We start from the raw sequence: 23,843 nt of genomic DNA, 5'->3' as shown, positions 1-23,843 counted from the left end.
TCAACAACTGGGAAAAAAAAAATTTCCCCTTTCTCTTTTGCAGTGTCCCAAGCTAAATGCAAAGAAGGCCCAGGCTCACTGGTGACAGTCACATTCCCACTGAGTACACTATTAATGGTTAAATGAATTATCTGAGCTGTGACTTTCTAATAGGCTTAAAATTTTCAGTGTTATTTACATCTTAAAAGTGGCTGTTATTTACTTGAGTCTTAAAATATAATACCCAGGACACAGCACAGTCTTTCTGATGTTCCGTAGTTGTGGCTTCTGTGGGCAACCATAGAATCAGAAGGGTACTAAAATCTCATAGAGCTCTCAACAGCTGAAAGAAACACAGAGCTGATGAGGTTGGGGTTCAATGCTGATTAAAAATTTAAAAGGCCATGTGAATAAAGGCAAGGTACGCTATGGTACTAGGCAATGGGGTAATGTGGGTTCTTGATACAGACAGAAGTAGCCAGTGTAAGACTCCGGGGTGCTTTAGCTTACTGGGGATCCCCTGAGTGAACCACACAGAGCCAGGATTGATGCAAAAAGCAAAAAGAATTTATTGTTCTAGTGCACAGGGTTTGTTCCAGACCCAAAAGAGAGGTAGTGACCACAAGCACTCGTTTGGCAAGTTTTTATATGGTTTCCAGGGGCAGAATAGAGCATCAGCAACTATGCACAATATGATTGGTGGGACAGTGCACCCTTTAAACTGATTGGTCTTTAGGGAATGAGGTGACAAGGAATTCTTTTGTCTGAAGGTGGACAACAGTCTGTCCTGAGGAATGTGTCCCCACCTGCAGGTTGGTTCCTGCCTTGTTTTCTGAGAAATGTTAATTATCCTCTCCCTTCCAGAGGGGCAAGTATTTCATGACCTTCCCCAAGTTCCTAAGCTGACCTTTTCACCAGCATTTCTATCTTTGTGGCTTGTGCTATGCAGAATGAGTGTTCTGGTCGTCTAGCTCCTCATTTCAGAGAGTGTCAGTTAAAGTTGTGTTATTGTGGTGATGGCATAATATATACATATAAGAACTGCAAGTGCAATGTCCAGCACACTGATATTCTAGTATTTTTCTTGCATTTTTATTTTCTATGTGAGGGAAGAAGGAAGGGAGGAAGGGCTTGGGGGTGTGTGTGTGGCTTTCCTTGGTGCTTGCTTGTGTGGAAGTCAGAGGAGAACTTCTGGAAGTCACTTTTATTCTAAGATGCTTATTCCAGGGATGAGCTTAGGTGGTCAGACTTAGCAGTAAGTGTTTTTACTTGTTGAACCACCTCTCCAAACTCATATAGATGATAAAATAATTGTTGTGACTAGTGATCAATATCCCATAATTATTACCCTTACCAGCACCATCCCCATCATCATAATCAGGACGACCACCACCACCATTATCACCAGTGTCACTGTAACCCATAACCACCACCACCATCATTTTTTTCAACATTTCGTTTGTGTTTAAACTGAGTACCTGGAGACAAATATTATGTAACATCCCTCAGATTCAGGATTAACTGCTCTGTTGGGCATGCTGTTGTATGGCTTTAATCCCGGCACTCCAGAAGCAGCGTTAGAGGTATCTCTGAGACTTCTAGACCAGCCTGGTTTATGTGGCAAGCTCCAGGAAAGCCACACTACATGTCTCAAAAACCCAAAACCAACCAACCAAACAAATACAATTGTTTCCTACAGTGTTCTTATGAAGACTAGTAAAGATGTTTTTATTATACATTTTTCTTCCATGGTTGGGTATATATATATATATATATATATATATATATATATATATATAAATTATATATTATATTTACAGTCCATATTATATAATATGTAATATGCAATATACTTTGTATTATATAAAATATAATATAATTCATAATTATATAATATTGATATATACTATATAATATGGTATATATTTTATGTTATATAAAATATGTGATGCATTATGTAAGCAATATAATGTAATATATAATAATTTAATATAAAACACAATATATAAAATGTAATAATATATTAAGATATGTAAATATATAAATATATAAAAATAAATATTAAATAAAATCTATCTCTTTGTCATCAGTCTATCTACCTATCTTTTGTCTAACTATAATCTATCTACCCATTCCTATCTCTTTCATATTCAAATGAACAGGTCCAAGTTTTCTGAACCTTGATAAACAAAACACAACTTGAGAGTTTTTGTAGAAAAGCTCATAGCGACCACCACCAACAAAAAGGCATAAGCTTGAAAAAGCTTAGAGACCAGCTTTCATAGTCATGCTTTCCAGAAAAACGTCCCAAATAGTGCATACAAATAAAGGAAGCTTAATCTGCAATGATTTAAGAAAAACATTAGCTTTTTCATGACATGGAAGCTGTGGGTTTATTAGATTCCTATTTTCTTGAATTGAGAGTATAAAAAACAGCCAAGGCCATTGAGGCTATTGCTAATTGAAGGTTTACCACTAATTAATAATTTTTTTAATTAAAATATTGTGGGTGTTTTTATTAGTAATTTTAAATACGCTGAAGCCTTGAGCCAGGAATACCTTTTTTATATTTCAATACAGCTGCCTATACTGCAGCATCCTTTGTGGACAATAAAAACTAGAAAATTTACAGTCACAGTGGTTAAACATGCTTTGTTATTCTGGATCATTCCCTTGGTGATAATACCTGTTTAAGGCCACAGACAGACTCATTTTCATCTCAGACTCCAGCCAGCAGCCAGGCAGGCATAATAATCAGATGGCCTGGTTGAGTCTAGCTCTGAGGCCTTTTACATTTTTTTTTTTTTTTAGGAATTTATCATGGGAATATGGAAAAGGCTTGGAAGGGAATTTGTCCCAAGAACTGTGATACACACCAACCTAGGACAGGCAAGACATATTGGTGTAGAGAAATTAGCTTCCTCCAGCTTCTCCTGGCAACTGGGAATATTGGTAACTTTCTATGCTTCCGTGACAGTATAGCAGACAAAGGCAACCTAAGGACGAAGAATCTATTTTTGCTCATAGTTTGCAGGCACAGTCCATCATGCAGCAAAGGTGTGAGGTGACTGGTTCCATTGCATCTGCAGTCAAGAAACAGATTTCCTTTTCCTTTATATTGTGCCTGGGACCCCAGTCCACACAATAGTGCAATCCACGTTCAAAGCAACTCTGCCCATCTTAGTTCACCCAGTCTAGAAAGTCCCTAACAGACATGCCCAGGGAGATCTAGCTAAATGACAATATTCACCATCTCTATCAATGATTAGCTTACAAGATGGTCTTTGGCTCTGTCACTTTATATCTTTGGAAATCCTCATATCACTTTATTTTGTACACTAGAATTAAATGCATAATGTACATGGCAGCATAGCAGGGGCTGAAGACACCATAGTCTTAAGAATATTTAACAGGACTATCAGGTTTGCCTATATTACATCCCAACTCCATGTCTTCCAGTTATAGAACTTGAATTAATTATTTTATCTTGTTGACTCAGACTCCTCATGTACAAAATGAAGGTGACTCTGCTGGTTTGAATTCGAATGGCCCCATAGGCTCATGCCATAAGCTCATGTGTTTGAATGCTTGGCCACGAGGAGTGCACTCTTAGAAGGTATGCCCTTGTTGGAGGAAGTATGTCATATATAATCAAGACATGCCCAGTGTGGCAGTCACTTTTGCTGCCTGTGGGTCAAGATGTAGAACTCTCAGCTCCTTCTCCAGCACCATGCCTGCCTACATGCCACCACATTTCTTGCCATGACAATAGCAGACAAATCCTCTGAAACTATAAGCCACCCTCAACTAAATGTTGTCCTTTATAAGAGTTCCTGTGGTCATTGTGTCTGTTCACATGAGGACACTGACTAAGACAATGGTGCTCATACTTTTCATTTAGTATAGCTGTATAAAGAGAGGAAATGGATTAATATGTATGGAAGTACAGGGTGAAATGCCTAATACCTAGAAGCTGCTCACTGTTAGCTGTTATTACATGTATGCTTTTCATGAAGAATAAACGACAGGATAGGGTTTGGATGCTCAAACTTTGTAAACCCTAGGATGTTGAGAATACAATAATAGAGCTGAAGAGCTGACTCAGCAGTTAAAAAAAGGAGCTGGAGAGCTGACTCTCAGCAGTTAAAGCTGACTCAGCAGTAGTTAAGAACACTTGCTGCACTTTTTGTTTGGTTTTATTTCGAGACGGGGTTTCTCTGTAACCCTGGCTGTCCTGGAACTCACTCTGTAGACCAGGCTGGCCTTGAACTCAGAGATACACCTGCCTCTGCCTCCCAAGTGCTGGGATTAAAGGCGTGCACCACCACTTGCTGCTTTTGCAGAGAGAATCCAAATTTTATTCCTAGCAACTATGTTGGGTGGCTTACTTGGTCTTCGAGTCCAATTCCAGACTATTCTATTCCCTATTTAGGCCTCTTTAGGCAACTGCATGAATAATCACAGACAGATACATAAACATAAATCAAAATAAAAAGAAAATCTTAAAATATTAAGTAAAAACAATGCTATTGAAAACTCATTGTATTGAACAAGAAATTCTAATCCCCACCCCCAAATATGTTCCTGGGTAGTTTGAAAATCTCTCTTGCTCATTTGAATGAATGTGCAAATCCTTGGTTCCTTTGCTTCTCCCTGACATGTACTTAAGCTTTAAAAATGCATGCAAAGACACTAACCAAGTCCTGGTGGTTTGAATGTACAATTGTTGTTCATTCATAAATAAATGCTGCTTGCCTTCTTTTCTGCTTCCCAATGAATTAATCTTCTGTAAGTTCATCTCCGCAGCTTTGTCTTGTTTTCTGCCTTTGTCTACTTTTCCATATTTCTGGCTCTCTAGCATATCCCAGAACAACACATGCAGTATCATATGTCTGACTGTCTGCATATATATATATGCATACATATACATATATATATACATATGCTGCATACATGCATGTAAGCCTGTCTGTCTGTCTGTGCATGTATGTATTTATGCACGCATGCATGCACACACATGCTCATGACATGTGTAGCTGTTTCTTTCACCTTATTCTAACTCCTCTTACCATGAAGAGGTGAACTTCAACAATCCACACCCATCTACTGGCCCTCTTGCGAGAACCTCCTTAAACTAGTCCAAGTGGAGGGACTCAGGAAAGCTTTCCTTTTCTATAGATCCAAGTTACAGATATAATAGTGTTCATTTGGACAAATATTCTGTTTGGGAGAAGTTCTGTCTGTGGATGTGACATCTCATTTCATGCTGTCTGTTTGTACAGCATGCTGTCTCTTCCTGGAGCTCAGTCCTACCACAGGCAAGCTCCCTTTCCTCTCAGATTTTCAATTATCTATGTCACTGTCATTCCAATCTACAATTTTCATTACTATAGTTGAATCAGGGTGCTCAGCCTATGAGGGTTCCTAGAGAACAGCACCCCAGATAATAAGCATTGGTGGACAGGCTGCACCGTCTGTCTGCATTGTTTAATGGTGGGGAGAAAAAATACGAACAGCAAGCTAAATTCTAGTCTTTTCTTTCAGGTAATTTTCTTGTTAGTTTCACTGAGTGCAAAAGCCATGGAGCCTTCATTTGAGTGTAGAGCATTTGACATTACCATTAAGACAAAAATCAATCTTGTCCAAGGAACAATAGGAAGCTGATTTCAAAGACACTGAACCAACAAGAACTAGAGCCATCATTGTGGGGCTTGATCGTATAGGCCTAAAAGAAAATCCCAGCAACCTTGTAATCTACACAATCTAATTTTAGAAATCATTTTCCACGTATGTGACCTCACTGAACTGGTATGTAAAAGTGGAGTCTTTATTTGATAGTTTTAATATTTTAAGCTCTCTATGTTGACATTTTTGATCAGATGGGTTGTTTTGTTGGCAGTAGTAGTTTGCAAACTAATGAAGAAAATAAGAGAGGAAATTAGCTTGAAGCTGCTGAGTATTTGCGGCCAGAAGGTAAAGGAAGGAGGTACTAGAGTCTGGAGATAATTATCACCCCTGCCACAGTTCTGCATTAGCGTTGGCAAAAGACCTAGGGTCTGACAGCTAAATTAGAGCCTGCTATGCAGTGAAAAATTAGCCACAGAAAGCTTGATTTAGGGTAACACTACGTCGCGTGCCACTTACTGTAGAGCTTGGCAGCTTGGTTCCATTCATAAGATTCATGGAGGGGTTAGGCTGCTGTGAAAATGTGCTGTGATTCACCTACAGCAGGCACTGTTTACAAAGCAATGGACCCACTGAAGGAGGAGCATGCTCAGCAGAATTCATTGTTAGCACATGTATTGGTTTCTGTAAGCTTTTATACAACTCTAGGTTGTGTGCTGACAAATTCCCTCTTCCCTCCTGTCTCTGTGTTTTGTCCATACTATTGCTTCAAGCATGACTTCAAGGTCATGCATAATTTTATGTGTCTCAGTAACATCTAGAAACCATCAGTGAAACTGAAAGAACCTAGTGGGGAAACCCCCATTCATATCCCGAGTTGGCGTGTACCCAAAGAATCACAAGAGACCGTCTTGATGCAAACACATGAGGTAGTTTAATGACAGAGCTTGGACTGACATGTATCTCACACAGGAGACAACGGTTGCTAGCCACATGGCTCGAAAGCTAGGGGTTTTTTTTTTTTTTTTTAGAAAAGGATCTGGGGCTGGGGGAGGAATCGGTGCGGTTTCACATGATTGGTTCATTTAAACATCAGCAGACTGTATATGCAGATCGAGGTAACAGCAGAGCATCTGGTTAACATTTAACCCATGTCAGAAGGGCGGGAGATAGGGAGGCACCGGGCCAGTCCGGACATGTCATTCTCTTTATCTTTATGGCCAAGCAGCCTTAGGAATGTCTTAACGACAGGCCTGCCTGGACATGTCCTGGCCTGCTCCACAATGTTCTCAGCCCCAGGCTTCTAAGCTCACAAACAACTCTTTGGATCAATTGACATGAGTTACATGAATCACAGGTCTTAAATTTCATTTTCTTTCAAAACCAGATGATGCTTTTTTTCAAAATGTAATATTATTTTAAAAAACGATTGGAATCTGAGATTTGAAGTCAGATTAGACGATAAACCTCTCTCCATCATTAGAGACTGTGCATCCCTTGGATAGTGATAACCTCCCAGAGTCTTAATTCCATCACCTATAAAATGTGGATAATAATACGAGAGTGTGTGTGTGTGTGTGTGTGTGTGTGTTGCTTAGGCAAACAATGTAGTGTTGAGCTGTGTTCTAGCTCTAAGATGACCTACTTAAAGCAAGTTTCTCCAAATGTGCCTCTCTAGTTCAGGTATTAAAACCACAGGGAAAAATCAAGAAATCCTGGGAACACGGGTGTTCAGCATATCTCCAAAGATTCCTAAACTCATCCATTTTTGTCCCTTCAGTTTGTGTAATATTTTTATGCATGTGTATATTCAATAACATGCATCTGTCCATTTCTCAGTTACTCATCTGGTGGGAACTGTACAGAAATTAAGATATAGTGCTCCAGGTTGTTGTTTATTTGTTTTCTTATAGACCTGCAATTCCTGTTACTTGCTAGGCTAAGGCAGGGGGCATTGTATGGTGGAGGTCTGCTTTAGCTACAGAATGAATTCAAAGCCACTTCAGGAAATGTACTTTGCCTATATGAAGAAAATATTCTTATGTATGTTTCATATTGCTCCTTACCTCTTCATTCTAGAGCACTCCTCAGTTCACACCATGTGAACAATCAATCCACTCTTTAAGATGTGACTAGGGAAATAGACCTGCACTCAGTCTGGGGTAGCTCCTCCCAAAGGGCCCCTGTAATACCCCAGGTAAGCTGATTACCTCAGCACTGCCATGTGGCCTTGAGATAATGTGCACATGCATCATCTGCCATCAAATGAGCTTTCTGTTTCTTGCTCAGGCAGTTTTAATGGGGGTTCTTTTCCTCAAAGGCAAAAGTTACCACATGATTTTTCCCCAAATACTGTTAATTAAGCAAGTCATTTTTTCAGTCTCTCTCAGATTAGGAAATGTGGGTTCAGAACCATTGAGAGAGCTGCTCATAGTCACACAGGGAGGGAAGAACACTGAACTTCAGACAGGCTTCCCAGGCTCCTGCTGTGTTGACTGAGCCAGCTCAGTCAGTCAACAGGTTCTCCAGGGCAGGAATGAGAATTGAAAAGAAAAAAGATAATTAGACAACACTGTAGCATGATCCCAGCCAGTTCTGAGGCTGAAAGTTTTTTTTTTTTTTTTTCTCCAGTCTGCTTTTAAGTGCATGCAAAATGATAAGATCAGTTTTGGGTCAAGGGATAAGCAATGCAATAAACAAAATTCTATAAACTTGGGTTCTAAGGTGCTGGTGGGATTATCAAGACAAAAGGGATGCTTTGCATTAACTCAAATGTAAATGTTCTTAATCTGGGCCCATTTCCTGAGACCAGGCCACCTTGACCTTCCTTCTTCTGTCCTGGCTCCATATAAAATTCCCCACAAGTATCTAGAAGCAAGTGGCCCCCAAAGGCTCTCCACACCATCTTATTTGCTGTACACTGTGGTAACAAGAAACCTGAAGAATCCCACTTGAGGAAGAAGAGGTTTGCTTTGACTCAGGTTCAGAGCTTCCTGTTTATGGGGTACTGTGTGTCACCAAGACCAGCCCAGGGTGTTAGAAGACCCCTGGACTTGCAGTCGGTGTCAGGAGTGAGGATGCTTTTTTGGACTCTGGAACTCCAAATGTGTCCTCCAAATGTATCCACTTTCCACCTGTTTAGAGACAAGGGAGGTGCCAGACAGTCTTAAAGTTAAGTTTAACTTCTTGCTAGGGAGCACAAAGGTCATCATTAGAGATACTTCCTTAAGAGGAGAAAAAAGCGATAGTCACAGCTGCTGGGGAAGCAAAGAGTGCTATCTACCACAATCTTTTCTCCCCTCTCATTTCCAGAATATAAAACATCCAACTATAAAATGACCAAGGGGCTTCAGTCATCTTGATATTTCTTTGGATCTCTTATGATTTCCATGAGGGACAGGACAATTTTTATCTCCAAGATCATAATTTGTAAGCTTGCCAGTGATCTTATTCCTTTAGGGTCCAAGAAGTTTTGAAAAATGACCTGATTGGACATTATCCCATGACTGATGCTTATATAATATAAGACCACCATTTCACAGAATAAAAAGCCAGCCGAGGACTCCCTTGGGGCCTTGTTCTTGTCAAGAATTGGGATTGAGGACAGAAGCAAGAAGGAAGCCTCGGACTCAGAGGTCAGATCATAATAGTTTATTTATTCATAAGTACCAATAAACAAATAAGTAGCAAAATGGGATCACATTCATTCACACACACACACTTCACTAACCTCTGGTCGGGCCCATGTCTTGCCTGGCTCGATGGTGGCACATTGAGTTAGGTTCGAACCGTGTCCTTCTGCTTTCAGGCCCAGCTGGAGCTCGGTCCTCAGTGCAGGCTCATCTTGTTTGGTGGCAGGCATCCGGGTTGGTGGACTCTGGTGGACTCAATCTCTCAGCATGTCAGCATCTCCGTGGGACTTGGGACTCCAGGAGCGAGTGATTTGCCGTGGCTAGACGAGGTATTTAAGCTACTCTTAGCCAATCTTAATTAAGGCATTCACACATTACTTCATTGGGCATTTGCCTTACTTCAATATTATTGTACTCTTGCACACACTATAGGCTTTGTTTCCATGGTTACGTTCCACCATGGTATCATTTCCTTGTCATTTATATCTTGTTCCTTACAGTTCCCCATCTACCAGACAGCCACCTCTCACTGTCAGACCGGGAAACTTGCTCAGTTTGGTTTATTTCTACATTTGTAGAGATACAATGGCCAGTATAAACGCAATATTCTTGGAGTGACCATGTTAATCTATTGAATACTATTATTTACTAGGCATCAAGCAGCAGCTTTGTGTTAGTCAGGTATATTTGGCTACATGCCTCTGTCCCTGGGCAACTTGTGACAGTCCTTTCATCACAGTGCTGGCCACCATCCTAAGTAGAGACCCACTGGCCTAGACATCTCTGCTATTGATACATATGATATTCTAGACATTTATTATTTCTGTTCTTATTTCAGTGCAGGTGGTTGAGTCACCATCCCACCAGCATAAGAAAGAACCTGAGAAAAATAATTCAGAAGATTAAAGGCTTTTTTGGCTCACAGTCTCAGAGAAGACAGTTTATACTCACTTGGCTCCATTAATTCTGAGTCCATGGTGAGAGGAAGCACCATAGTTAGGAGCATGTGTGGTAACACAGATTGGTCACACCATAGGAGATAGGAGACTCTCAGCTAGAGGAGGGATGGAGGTTACTCAGTGATCTACTTCCTTCAAGTAGGCCCCACATTCTAAAGTTTCTGCCACCTCCCAGTAATTCTACCAAGTTATGAATCTATTAATTTATTATTCCATTGATGAGGTCAGAGTCATCAAGATCTAATCACACTCTGAAAGCCCTACCTCTTACTAATGTTGCAGTGGGGAACCTTCAGGCATCTGGGTTTGAAGGGGGCACTTTTAGATCTAAATTGTAATAGAGCAATGGATTTCCTATACTATATACGTTTGGTAGTTTTTTTCCCGTTACAACTGTGATTTTTTTTCCTTTCTGAATAGACTTATTTTTGAGTTTCAAAACACTGCAAATATATAGTTTTCACCAATGTATTGTAAAACAACTTCTTCCTCTGTCTAGAGACTTGTGTCCCTGTCACAGATTGAATTTGGACTTACAATGTGATAGGAAACATGGAGCAAGGGGAGAGGATTAGACCTCCAGGTTTCAGGTGAGCTATTTTCAAATTGTAGCATTAAGTGGACAAACCCATCACATTTTCTCCACTTCAGTCCTTTTGAGTCTGAAATGGACATGGTTATAACAGAATGAGTAGTTATGTGGCTCAAATAAGTTGATACCACAAAGATAATGGAAGCATAAAACAGTGTATGGAATTTGAATATGGTGGCACATGCCTGTAATTCTACTGGAGATGTAGAGGCAGGAAGATCAGGAGTTCAAGTTAGCCTCAGCTACATAGGAAATTTGAATCCATCTTGGGCTGCATGAGCCCCTGTCTCAAAGAAATCTCACAAACAAACAACATATTATATATGTGTAATATATATACACACACATGCACACACACACACAACACACACATACACATACACAGACACACAAAATGTGTGTGTGTGTGTGTAGTCTCAAAGTGTTCAGCAATATTTGAGCAATCACCATAACGGGACACAGATGTGTATTAAGCACAGGAGAAATACTTCTTCAAATGACTAGGTTTTTTAAACAAACAAACAAACAAACAAACATTAAAGTCTTGTACGTTTCTTTAGCTTTTCAACTATTACCAGAAAATACATGCTTGAGTAGAATAAAGTAAAGAATTATGTTCCCTTTTACGTTGAAAGTGATGATCAACTCATGGGGAATATCACTATGGGGTTAGACAAAAAAAAAAAAAAAGATGCTTGATTTTCTATTCCTGGGCTGGACTGTCAGGGTTGTAATTAAGACAAAAAAAGAGTTGAGGCTGTGTTACTTTTCCAGTTCCTCGTGCTTTTATGAGACCCTCTGTTACCTGTACCATTATCAAATGCTGCCATCCTTGTCTCTGAATCTCTTTCATTGTGCATATAGCTGTAGTGTTACTTACAGTTTAGGAATTTCTTTGCAGCCAAAAAAACAAAACAAAACAAAACAAAAAAAACCACAATAGTGTAATCAAGGAGGCATAGAAGCTAATTACCTATGGTTGGGCTTTGATTCCCATTCAACTTTCTAATAAGAGCTTTAACAATTATGTTTTGTAACATTGTGTGGGTTGGTTCTTCCAGTATTCAATTGTAGCCTTGTGTGCATTTAAAAATGTGAAGGCTGTTACATGTGGCAAGCTGCCCAAGGAAGTGGTGAAATGTTTCACTCTGAATGCTGGCATGGTTGGACACCCTTAGAAACAGCACATAGATCTCCTAGTGGAGACAGGATCTGTGTTGCATGCTGCCTTCCAACCCTTGCTCTTGCGAGTTATTTCTCTCTTGTCTATGTTTTTCCTGGTAACATAATTCATATTGGGAGGAACAGGGCATCTCCTCTGCAGTTCTTTTGATCACCCAGTCCTTGATTCACTTCTGACCTTTACCTCTAGCTGAATTCAGGCAAACTGGACACATTCAGCTTTAAACTGTGAATTTATAATTATTGTAACAAAATACATGACCAAAACAACATAAAAGGTAGGAAATTTTATTTTGGTTTATGTTGTCAGAGAGCTGCGTATGACTATTTGGATGTAGTAAGGTGAGCTGTGATTGTGGAAGAGCTGGTGGGGAGCTGCTCGCTCACAGTGGCTAGGAAGGAAGTAGAGAAGGGAGCCCAGCCAACTGCTGCCTTCCTCCACCCCTCCTCCTCCTCTTCCTTCTTTTCTTCTTTTTCCTCCCCCTCCCCCTCCCCCTCCCCCTACCCCTCCCCCTCCTCCTCCTTCTTCTTCTTCTTCTTCTTCTTCTTCTTCTTCTTCTTCTTCTTCTTCTTCTTCTTCTTCTTCTTCTTCTTCTTCTTCTTTCCTCCTCCTCCTCCTTGTCCTCCATATTTTTCTTTCATCCAAGTCCATGGCTTTCTGGATGGTGTTTTCCACAGTCAGGTCTTCTCTACCTTCTGTCTCACATGTCAGCCATCATTGGAAACATTGCCACAGATGCACCCAGGAGTGTGCTTGTCCACTCTCCCAGGGGAGGGGGGTCTCACTATAGTCAAGTTGTTAAGATATTAAGCATCACAGACAATTTCATCTTGTGTCTTCCACTTCCTGATGAGTTTACCCTTATTAATACTGCCATTGTAAGAAAAATTTCTAACAAATAAAAAAGAAAGAAAGAAAGTCTCTCAGAGCAGTATAAAGTGTGTTGTGTGAAGTAATGTGGCCTCTAAATTAATTTTTCCTTGAAACATTTGACTGCTTCCTTGTTTCTAAATAAGGTCTCTGTAAATATGATTAAGGCAAGATGCAGTCACACTGTATCAGAATGGATAAAAATCAATGACTATCCTTAGAAGAGGGAACTTTGCTTCTGCACAGCAAAAGAAACAGCTAACTGCATGAAAAGACCTCCTATAGAAAGAGGGAAAATCTTGATCAGTTCTACATCCAAGCACTAAGAGGAGAGAATTGTCAACAAATGGACTTATGCAACAAACAAATAGTTCACAAAAGAGGAAATTCAAATACACAGCCAGCACACATTCACAGCCTCATTTGCCATAAAAATACAAATGAAATTCACATTGAGATTATATCTTACCCCAGTCAGAATGGCAGCTGTAAGAAAACAAATAACATCAAATGCTCACGAGGCTGTAGACATAAGGGAAAATAGCACTTATCCAACTCTATTTAAACCAGTGTGGAGGTGTCTCAGAAAACAACAGTGCTTCCATCTGACCCAGCTGTCTTCTAGGCATTTCCCCCCAAAGACTACAAATTCCACCTATCACAGAGATACTTGCACATGAGTGGCTATTACAGCATTATTCTCAATAGCTGAGGTGTGCAATCTGCCCAGATGTCCAATAACAGAAGAGTAGATTAAGGAAAATGTGTTCTACACACATAACAGAAAAATGTTCAGCCATAAAGAATACATTATATCATTGCAGGTAAGTGGATGAAACTGGAGGCAGTCATATTAGGCAAAGTTAATCAGGCTCAGATACACAAACCTAGCACATTTTTCTCATGAGTTGTTCCTAAATTTTATACAGTTACATAAATATCTGTATGAATCAGGTACAAGTGAAATGGAACTGTCTATGTGAACAAGAGGGACTAAGGGAGGAGGGGAGAGAAAAGGAAGAGGAAAGAGAGTGAGGCAGGAGAAGAGTACACTCTATCCAGAATATATACTCTTGAGGAAAAACTTGAAAACTTAATGAAATAGAAACATATGTGGTTTTCACACTAAGAACTTTTGAGGTATATTATGGTTTGAGGACTAAATAAAGTCACTGTAACAAAGAACAGACAAACCCCAAATAACTGCCCATTTCCATTATATAAAATCCAGCTACCATTGGCAGAGACAGCCGAAAGACTAAAGAGGCAGATCTAGGGTTGCAGAGAGAAATTCAGTGAGGATTCACAGGCAGAAGCAACATGGCGAGCAGCTTCAAGACAGAGCCTTGTAACCCAAGGGGCGAATACACCCTTCTCAATATGGTCTATCTATAAAGGTGTCTTACAAACAGCCTCATAGGTAATTTTATTATCAATAATAATTAACAATATCAATTATTAACAATATCAGTTAAGTGGTAACAATGGTTTGCAATCAACTCGCTAGAATTGAAAAAGAGTGTGTAATAGTGAATGGAGCAGGCAAGAGGTCTTGAAAACAGAAGACCTTCTAGACTTTCAAACCAGAAACCAGAAGGATATTGAAACTTTTATTTTAAAAGCTCAAATGTCAGTCTCCAAAGCACACCTAAGGCACATCTAAGACTCTTGACTACTTTCCCTTAGTATGAGCTGTATCCATAGTAACTGGTCTGTGTCCTCCTATATGACCTCATCAGGAGGACCATTGTGAGAGCGTCTGAACCAGCAGATAAAAGGGAGGATGAACTAGGTTGGCTTTCTGTGGGTGATATGAGAGGCGTTCGGATCTGTGCAGTGTTCTGTGTAATTTGACTGATATATAGTGAACGTGTGTGTGCTTGTGCATGTGCATATGCGTGTGTGTGTGTGTGTGTGTGTGTGTGTGTGTGTGTGTGTGTACCTTTGTGTGTGTTTAGCTTTGGGTGTTTGGCTTTTTATTTTGGCTTTTTGGCTTTTGCTTGTTGGTGTGTGTATGTTAGAGAGAGGGTGGATTTTCTTTTGGTTTGATTTATTTTTTAATTTATTTTCATTCTAGCTATTAAATTTTATATCGATCTACCTCCATTCATCCCTATCTATCATTTACCTACGTATCTACTTGCCTACCTATACCTATCTATCCTCTACCTACCTATCTACCTACCTACCATCCTATCTACCTGTTTGTCTATCTGCGTGTCTGCCTGGGTAGCCTTGCTACCAGTGATGTGTGGTCCAAAGGGTGATTTGACAGGAGGATCCACCCTCTCACATGAGAGCCTCAGGGCACAATATGACATTTTAAAGACCATAGGCCAGGGAAGCTATGCCCAAGTGAAGCTGGCCCACCACCGGCTTACGGGCAGAGCGGTGGCGATAAAAGTCCTGCTGAAGCAGAACAGACCGAACTGCCCAGTTTGCACGGAAGTGGGTATAATGAAGAGGATGGACCATCCAAACATCATTTCACTGCACCAGGTCATTGAAACGGAGCAGAATGTCTTTCTGATACTGGAACTGGCTGATGGACATGAGTTATTGGATTGGATCATGGAAACTGGCTACCTGCATGAGGGTCTAGCCCAGAAAATATTTGGTCAGATTGTACATGCCATGTGTTACTGCCATGACATGGGTGTAGTTCACAGAGACCTCAAGCCGGATAACATCATGGTGGACTCTACAGGCAAAGTCAAAATCATAGACTTTGGGTTGGGTGCCTTCGTCAAGCCTGGAATGAAGCTTTCCAGATGCTGTGGTGCCGTACTATTTTATCCCCCGGAAGTCTTTCTGGGCCAGCCATACGATGGCACTAAAGTTGACACATGGACCTTAGGTGTCCTTCTGTATTTTATGGTGACTGGGAAGCTGCCGTTTAAAGGTAAATCCTATAAAGAGATTGAAGACAAGGTTTTGCTAGGACGGTATGATGTTCCCTATCATCTCTCAAAAGAGCTAAGACAGATTATCCGATACTTACTAACTGTAAATCCTACAGAAAGACCAACACTGAAGAACATTATGGAGCACCCTTGGCTTAGGCAAAGAAATGCAAGTTCATCAAGCCTCTCTCATAAGATGGACCCTAGCTACCCAGACCCTGCAATCATGGCAGCCATGGCAGCTATGGGGTTTGACCCACGTGATGTCCAGAAATCTTTACTCAATAAGCTGTATAATGAACCCATGGCAACTTATGGCCTACTGCAATGCCAGGCACGCCAGCAGGATGACTACACCAGCCTACCCAAGCCAGTACAACCAGGAATAACACCTTTCCCCACTCTCACAGATCCTACTAACTTCCGTTGCTACCAAAGGAGGACAACTAATAATCCAGCCATTCGAATCTTTTTTTCATCATGCTCAAAAACTGACTCTTCTAAGGACAAAGAGCAGGTAAAGCAGAGGCTAAGAAGAAGCTCCACTGCACCTGTAATGCTGCCCCAGTGCCAACAGAAGATAATCACTTTTAATGAGGACAGAGTTGGCACATGGTACAGTAGGCGTATGGCCTCAATCCGAAATGCATACAGGAGCTGTAAGACGTGGGCAAGAAGGATGGGATCCAGCTTATTACACCTCTGCTGCTGCGTTCCACCCAGGAGGAAAAGAGTGGTGCCCCAATGGGAGGCATACTAGGAAAGACAGGAAGCCAAAGAACAGCCAAAGATGCTGAGGTACTGTGAATGATGGGGTCACGGTGTTGGGGATCATTCATTTTACAATCAAATTTGTCAAACTCAAAGAGCTTCTGGGAGAGACTCATGCAGAAAGTCCAGAGGCCTGGAAATATACAAGAGAAAGAGAGAGAGAGAGAGAGAGAGAGAGAGAGAGAGAGAGAGAGAGAGAGAGAGAGAGAGAGAGAGCAAATGGCTCAGTCTTTGTGTGGAATCCATTCTTCAGGGATATAGGCAAGACAGCAGCCTTCTGAAACATTCAGGATAATGGCCTGAAGGCAAGCTCAAAGACGGATGTCCTTTTGCCTGACAAGTACTTGTTGGACTGGGGCACGCCCCTACATTGCTCCTATTGATGCTGTAATAATGGGGTATATTACAGTGGTTCTGGAAACTACTTTCATTCTTTTACAATCAAATTTGTCATAAAGACTGCACATTAATTTTAGAATAAAGTCAATTGAGACAATATCATTTAATATCATTTAATAGAGATATAGATAAGTAATGTATCTATAGGCCAAACTTCCTTGATGAACCCCAAAAACATTGAAAAAAGATGAAGAAATTACCACATAGAGCCAGTAAAGATGACACTGTCTTTTTGTTATCTGCTATCCTCATGGGAGACCAGCTACAGACTTCATAGCATATATCCCTGGTAACTCTAATTTTTTTTTTTGAAGTAGGGAAAGACTAACTTTTATTTCTTCTCTCTCTCTCTCTCTCTCTCTCTCTCTCTCTATATATATATATATATATATATATATATATATTACATATTTTCCTCAATTACATTTCCAATGCTATCCCAAAAGTCCCCCATACCCTCCCCCCCACTCCCCTACTCACCCATTCCCACCTTTTGGCCCTGGCGTTCCCCTGTACTGGGGCATATAAAGTTTGCAAGTCCAATGGGTCTCTCTTTCCAGTGATGACCGACTAGGCCATCTTTTGATACATATGCAGGTAGAGTCAAGAGCTCTGGGGTACTGGTTAGTTCATAATGTTGTTCCACCTATAGGGTTGCAGATTCCCTTAGCTCCTTGGGTATTTTCTCTTACTCCTCCAATGGGGGCCCTGTGATCCATCCAATAGCTGACTGTGAGCTTTCACTTATGTGTTTGCTAGACCCCGGGGTAACTAAGAAAAAGACACATAGAGATAACAGTCTGCCCAGGAGAGTGAGCAGGCTGCAGAAGCAACATAGCTCCTGGGACAGGGTCCCTTTTGGGCTTAGGAGACAGAACTGAGCTCAGAGCACTGCACACGTTCCCCACTAGAAAAGAGTTGACCTCCAGAGGGCTCTGACTGTGGGACCAGGTGAGAATGCCATTTTGTATCCTGGTGAGAATGCCATCTTGTATCCTGGGTCCCACAGAGACCAGTCTGCAGGAGAGTGCATGGGTGGCAGACACAACATATCTTCTGGGAAAGGGTTCTTTTTCTGGCCTAAATCTTCCACCAGGAGGCAGAACTGAGCTCCAAACCTCTGCACACTTTCCCTGCTAGAGGAGAGTTGGCCTCCAGAGGGCTCTGACCGTGGGACCAGGGGAGCACCCCATCTTGTATCATGTGTCCCTCAGAGACCATTCTGTGCAGGAAAGTGCGCATGCTGCAGAAGCAACATAGCTTCTGGGACAGGGCCCCTTTCAAGCCTACATCTTCAGCCCAGCCACAGAACTGAGCTCAGACCACTGCACACTCCCCCCCCCCCCAGAGAAGAGTTGGCCTCCAGAGGGCTCTGACTGTGGGACCAGGTGAGAATGCCATCTTGTATCCTGGTGAGAATGCCATCTTGTATCCTGGGTCCCTTAGAGACCAGTCTGCACAGGAGAGCCTGTGGGTGGCAGAAGCCTACATAGATTCTGGGACAGGGTCCCTTTCAGGCCTACATCCTTAGCCAGGAGGTGTAGCCTCACTCAGCTTTGAAGCAGGCTGATTCTGACCTTACTGCCACTGAGTATGAGACCACCTGTGGTGGAGCCTTCAGACTTAGATGGCTCTATTGTTCTGTCACCTGCTGCTGCTCTTCTCTAAGACACTGCTACCTGCTGAGAGGCCTTGAGATATTCCTGAGACAGCATCCAGCAGATCACCTACAGGCTGGCCACAGGCACCAAGAATGGATTGGTGGGGGATGGGCCTCCCCTCTTTATAATCACAGACTCTTAGTAAACTTGGGGGCCTTGAACAGAAATGTGTCTTGGCCTCCATTATTTCTCTTGCCATTTCCTTCCATACAGCATCGGCCTCCCACTCAGGAACCCAGTTAGTGTGGCCGGAGGTGGTTACAGATGGCGTCTGAATAGTGTCCTGAGTACAGATGGATAAAATGAGAGAACACTGTTGGGGTAGAGCTCTACAAGAAAGATTAAGAAGATGTATCCTGCATAGTGAGCAACACTTTGTATTCATGCTAGTGCTGGCTTTAAACTTCATCTTTTCCAAATTGATGAGGTCGGTGCAAAGGGATACAGGCTAGACTGAGTCAGCGTTGGCCCAGTGCTGATATCAGCTAGGGGTTGACAGTGGAAAATGGGAGGGAAAAAGAGAACAGGCATTTTTCCGCAGTCAAGAACTGCATCAGGTGAGAGGAGTAGGGCTTAAAATAATAATATAAAATAAAAATAGTAAAATTAAAAAAAAACCACATAGGGAGAGAGAGAGAGAGAGAGAGAGAGAGAGAGAGAGAGAGAGAGAGAGAGAGAGAGAGAGAGAGAGAAGGAAAATGGATTTCAGAACTCTCCCAGGGACACAGGGAAATCCAGAGAAGTCAGACCTTCTCTCTGGCCCCTACAGGAGACACTCTTAGATTTGGTTACATCAAGTTCTCTACCTTCTCTGTGTTGTTTGTGTTTGGTGCACCAATATATGTCCATGTGTTAATTCATGCCTGTCTTTGTTTCATTGTATGAATGACTGTTTTATGTTGAAAAAGAAAAATGGTTAAAACTTTATCTGCTGGCTTTCCATCTCTTGATTTAGTTAGTCTACCTAGCAGAGGGTGATTTAATTTGTCCTGCACTGTAGCCAGGAGTGACACACAGCAAGGAAGCTCCTGCTGAAAAACTGTTTTTAAAAAAGGAGTTTGCAGCTTCTTAGTTCTAAGGCAAAAAAGCTGATAGTTTTTTCCTAGAAAATTCTCAGCAATTGGGTTCAGCAAATGACAAAGTGCTTTTTATCTTAGAATTATAGCTAGAAAAAGTAAAATTCTTTGTTTGGTCTAAATTTATAAGACTTGTGTAGCCACTTCATTTGGATTCTGACTGGTCTTAAAGGTGTAAATATGCTCTGCATGTCTTGATCATAGAATATTGGCTTACAGTTATTGGGTATGATCAAAAAGGTGTACCATTGGTTGCAAAAAAGTTAGCTTTAAATGGTAACTCAGGATTGAAGGCATTTTAAATAACAACACGTGGAAAAAACCAGCCCAGAAAACTAGGCCTCTAGGATACTTCTAAATTGAGATAATATTTAATTAATTCTTATCTTAGAAAGTAGACTTATAGAGAGAAGATTTAAAACAATGTCTCTTTAATGAAGCATTAAAATTTCAGTCATATATTCATATGTATAAATTGGCAGCCAAACTTTGTAACATTAAAGTGATGTTTCTAGTATTGATTTTTAAGATAATAAATTGTTTAAAATTGGGTTTTGCTCACCAAAAGATTTATATATATATATATATATGTATATATATATGTATATATATATATATGTATATATATGTATATATATGTATATATATATATGTATATATATATGTATATATATGTATATATATGTATATATATATGTATATATATATATGTATATATATATATTCTAATGTTGCATTAAAAAACTTAAATTATAGTTAAAATTGCCAATGTTTTATTGACTGCAGCTTGCAGCTTGAATGTAAATTTAAGATCTTTAATTCACCTATATATTGTAATTAGGACAACTCTCTGTGGCCATACAGCCATACAAAGCTCATAGCAGCCTCAGGGGGGCTTGTGTGGCTTTCTTTTGTTTTGCAAACAGTGCCTAGGGAAGTTCTTGCCTGCCTTCAGGGGAATTTATTTTTAGCAAAAAAAGGAAGAATATTGTTGCAGATCTATCCAGATGTTGTTCTAAATAATGCTTAAATTCAAAATTTATAAAAGGTCAGTCAGGCTGTAGAACTTATAAAGGCATTACAATCTGGCTTACCTACTTCATATAAAGTTATTATAGATTTAAAAGTTTGTTTTTTCCTTTGCATCCTGATAATTTTAAAGGGTTTGCTTCTAGTGAACTGGTGATCACTGGAAAATTTTGCCTATAGGTATGGCTAATATAGCTTTACATTATGTAAGAAAAATTTTTATTGTCTCTGCTTCAGTACAAGAAGCTAAGAGTTTGAATCTTTCAGTGTATATTGTTTCCTAAGTGGGAAGTATTTTATTATCTAATGCCTCTAAAGAGTTTACTTCAAATCTTTTATCTCATACAATGAGCTTTAAAGTTCTGGGGAATAGTTGTTGCTCCATAAGATTCAGAGGAAATATCTTTTTAATATTTAGGGTTTTAGTTATACTAGAAAATGGTGGTACAGAAAATCTAAGAAAGAAAAATTGATTTGTTTCAAAAAAATTTTTTTTCAAAAGCTTCCAGATGTTAATTGGCTAAGACCTCACCTTAATGTCTTAAAGTGACTTAAACCTTTGTTGGATGTTATCTCGAGAGACACAAATTAACTAGTAAAGAACAAAAGGCTTTGCAGAAAATAAAGGAAGCCACCTCTCCTACCCCTGGAGGCCAGAGTTTGAGCTTGATCAGTTGCTAATTTGCAACTGAATAAGTACTTGGACTTTTTTTTTATTACGTATTTTCCTCAATTACATTTCCAATGCTATCCCAAAAGTCCCCCATACCCACCCCCCACTTCCCTACCCACCCACTCCCATTCTTTTGGCCCAGGCAAAGTGAGCATCCACTTCTATGTTTGTTTGGCCCCGGCATAGTTTCACAAGAGACAGCTATATCTGGGTCCTTTCACAAAATCTTGCTAGTGTATGCAATGGTGTCAGCGTTTGGAAGCTGATTATGGGATGGATCCCTGGATATGGCAGTCTCTAGATGGTCCATCCTTTCATCACAGCTCCAAACTTTGTCTCTGTAACTCCTTCCATGGGTGTTTTGTTCCCACTTCTAAGAAGGGGCACAGTGTCCACACTTTGGTCTTCATTCTTCTTGAGTTTCATGCGTTTAGCAAATTGTATCTTATATCTTGGGTATCCTAAGTTTTGGGATAATATCCACTTATCAGTGAATACATATTGTGTGAGTTCCTTTGTGATTGTGTTACCTCACTCAAGATGATGCCCTCCAGGTCCATCCATTTGGCTAGGAATTTCCTCCGGTAGTACTATGTCCAATTTTCTGAGGAACCAATATATATATAAAGAACTCAAGAAGGTGGACTCCAGAAAATCAAATAACCCCATTAAAAATGGGGCTCAGAACTGAACAAAGAATTCTCACCTGAGGAATACCGAATGGCAGAGAAGCACCTCAAAAAATGTTCAACATCCTTAATCATCAGGGAAATGCAAATCAAAACAAAACAACCTTGAGATTCCACCTCACACCAGTCAGAATGGCTAAGATCAAAAATTCAGGTGACAGCAGATGCTGGCAAGGATGTGGAGAAAGAGGAACACTCCTCCATTGTTGGTGGAATTGTAAGCTGGTACAACCACTCTGGAAACCAGTCTGGTGGTTCCTCAGAAAATTGGATATAGTACTACCGGAGGATCCAGTATACCTCTCCTGGGCATATATCCAGAAGATGTCCCAACCGATAAGAAGGAGACATGCTCCACTATGTTCATAGCAGCCTTATTTATAATAGCCAGAAGCTGGAAAGAAAGCAGATGCCCCTCAACAGAGGAATGGATACAGAAAATGTGATACATTTACACAATGGAGTACTACTCAGCAATTAAAAACAATGAAATTGTGAAATTCTTAGGCAAATGGATGGATCTGGATGCTATCATACTGAGTGAGGTAACCCAATCACAAAAGAATTCACATGATATGCACTCACTGATAAGTGGATATTAACCACTTATCACTTTGTTAGAATGGGGAACAAAATACCCACGGAGGGAGTTACAGAGACAAAGTTTGGAGCTGAGACGGAAGAAAGGACTATCCAGAGACTGCCCCACCAAGGGATCCATCCCATATACAACCACCAAACCTAGACACTATTTCATATGCCAGCAAAATTAGCTGACAGGACCCTGATATAGCTATATCTTGAGAGGCTATGCCAGTTCCTGGCAAATACGGAAGTGGATGCTCACAGTCATCTATTGGATGGGACACAGGACCTCTAATGAAGGAGCTAGAGAAAGTACTCAAGGAGCTAAAGGGGTCTGCAACCCTATAGGAGGATCAACAATATGAACTAAGCAGTACCCTCCAGAGCTGTGTCTCTAGCTGCATATGTAGCAGAGGATTGCCTAGTTGGCCATCAATGGGATGAGAGACTCTTGTTCTTGTGAAGTTCATATGCCCCAACACAGGGGAATTCCAGAGCCAGGAAGCAGGAGTGGGTGAGTTGGGGAGCAGGGCGGGGGGAGGGTATAGGTGACTTTTGGGATAGCATTTCAAATGTAAATGAAGAAAATATGTAATAAAAAATTAGAAAAGAAAGAAAGAAAAAGAAGCATAGTTGCTACTCAAATAAAAATTTAAGATACCATATAAAAGTGGATAGGGAGAGCAGAGTTACTCCAAGGTTCATTATGCGAGAGTGATCTCTCTGTGGACAGGAATAGAATCTGAGTTTTACTGTTGGCCCTGGGCAAAGAGGTAACATTCTAAGTTGCCCAAAGCCTGAAGTCATGTGATTTTCCTGAGATGGTCTGTCTCACATTAAAATAACCCATGACATATTTGCTTCTATAGACAAGGCCCATGAGAGATCATTTTAGGGAACATTCTGCTATTAATATGCTGTTCCTGTTATTAAACATACATAACAATCAGTAGGTATTAGTCCACCCTTTTGAGGAGATCTGTGCAGAACAATGATGTGCTGTCTATATAGATGTGTTACTATATAGACAAATTGATGACTTCTTGATTCTTAATGATGACCCTGTAACAATTCCTAAAATTATATCAGTATTAAGCTCTTTTATTGTAGGACTGCTATTAGGTCCGTTCTGATAGTCAAAACTTCAATGAGAACTCGGTCAGTCTCCCAGGTGTCGCCACTAATTGCTTCTAGATTGTTACCTGGCATTCTACTAC

At 40.5% G+C, this 23,843-nt stretch overlaps 1 long non-coding RNA gene and 1 pseudogene across 1 annotated transcript in view; both read left to right on the top strand.

Annotated features, from left to right (window-relative positions):
* The first annotated feature begins 9,418 nt into the window (after positions 1-9,418).
* LOC147000578 (uncharacterized) overlaps positions 9,419-23,843 on the top strand; it is a 56,736-nt gene continuing 42,311 nt past the window's right edge. Inside the window, exons 1-2 of the long non-coding RNA XR_015045669.1 lie at positions 9,419-9,565; positions 10,695-10,785. This is a non-coding gene — a long non-coding RNA (uncharacterized LOC147000578). The remainder of the gene's footprint in view (positions 9,566-10,694; positions 10,786-23,843) is intronic.
* LOC110312004 (sperm motility kinase 4A-like) lies at positions 15,088-16,554 on the top strand (annotated as a pseudogene).

Source organism: Mus caroli, unplaced genomic scaffold (genome assembly GCF_978045245.1).
Source record: "Mus caroli unplaced genomic scaffold, Mus_caroli_1 scaffold_17, whole genome shotgun sequence".
Taxonomy (NCBI): domain Eukaryota; kingdom Metazoa; phylum Chordata; class Mammalia; order Rodentia; family Muridae; genus Mus; species Mus caroli.
This window is presented reverse-complemented; position numbering and strand designations above follow the sequence as displayed.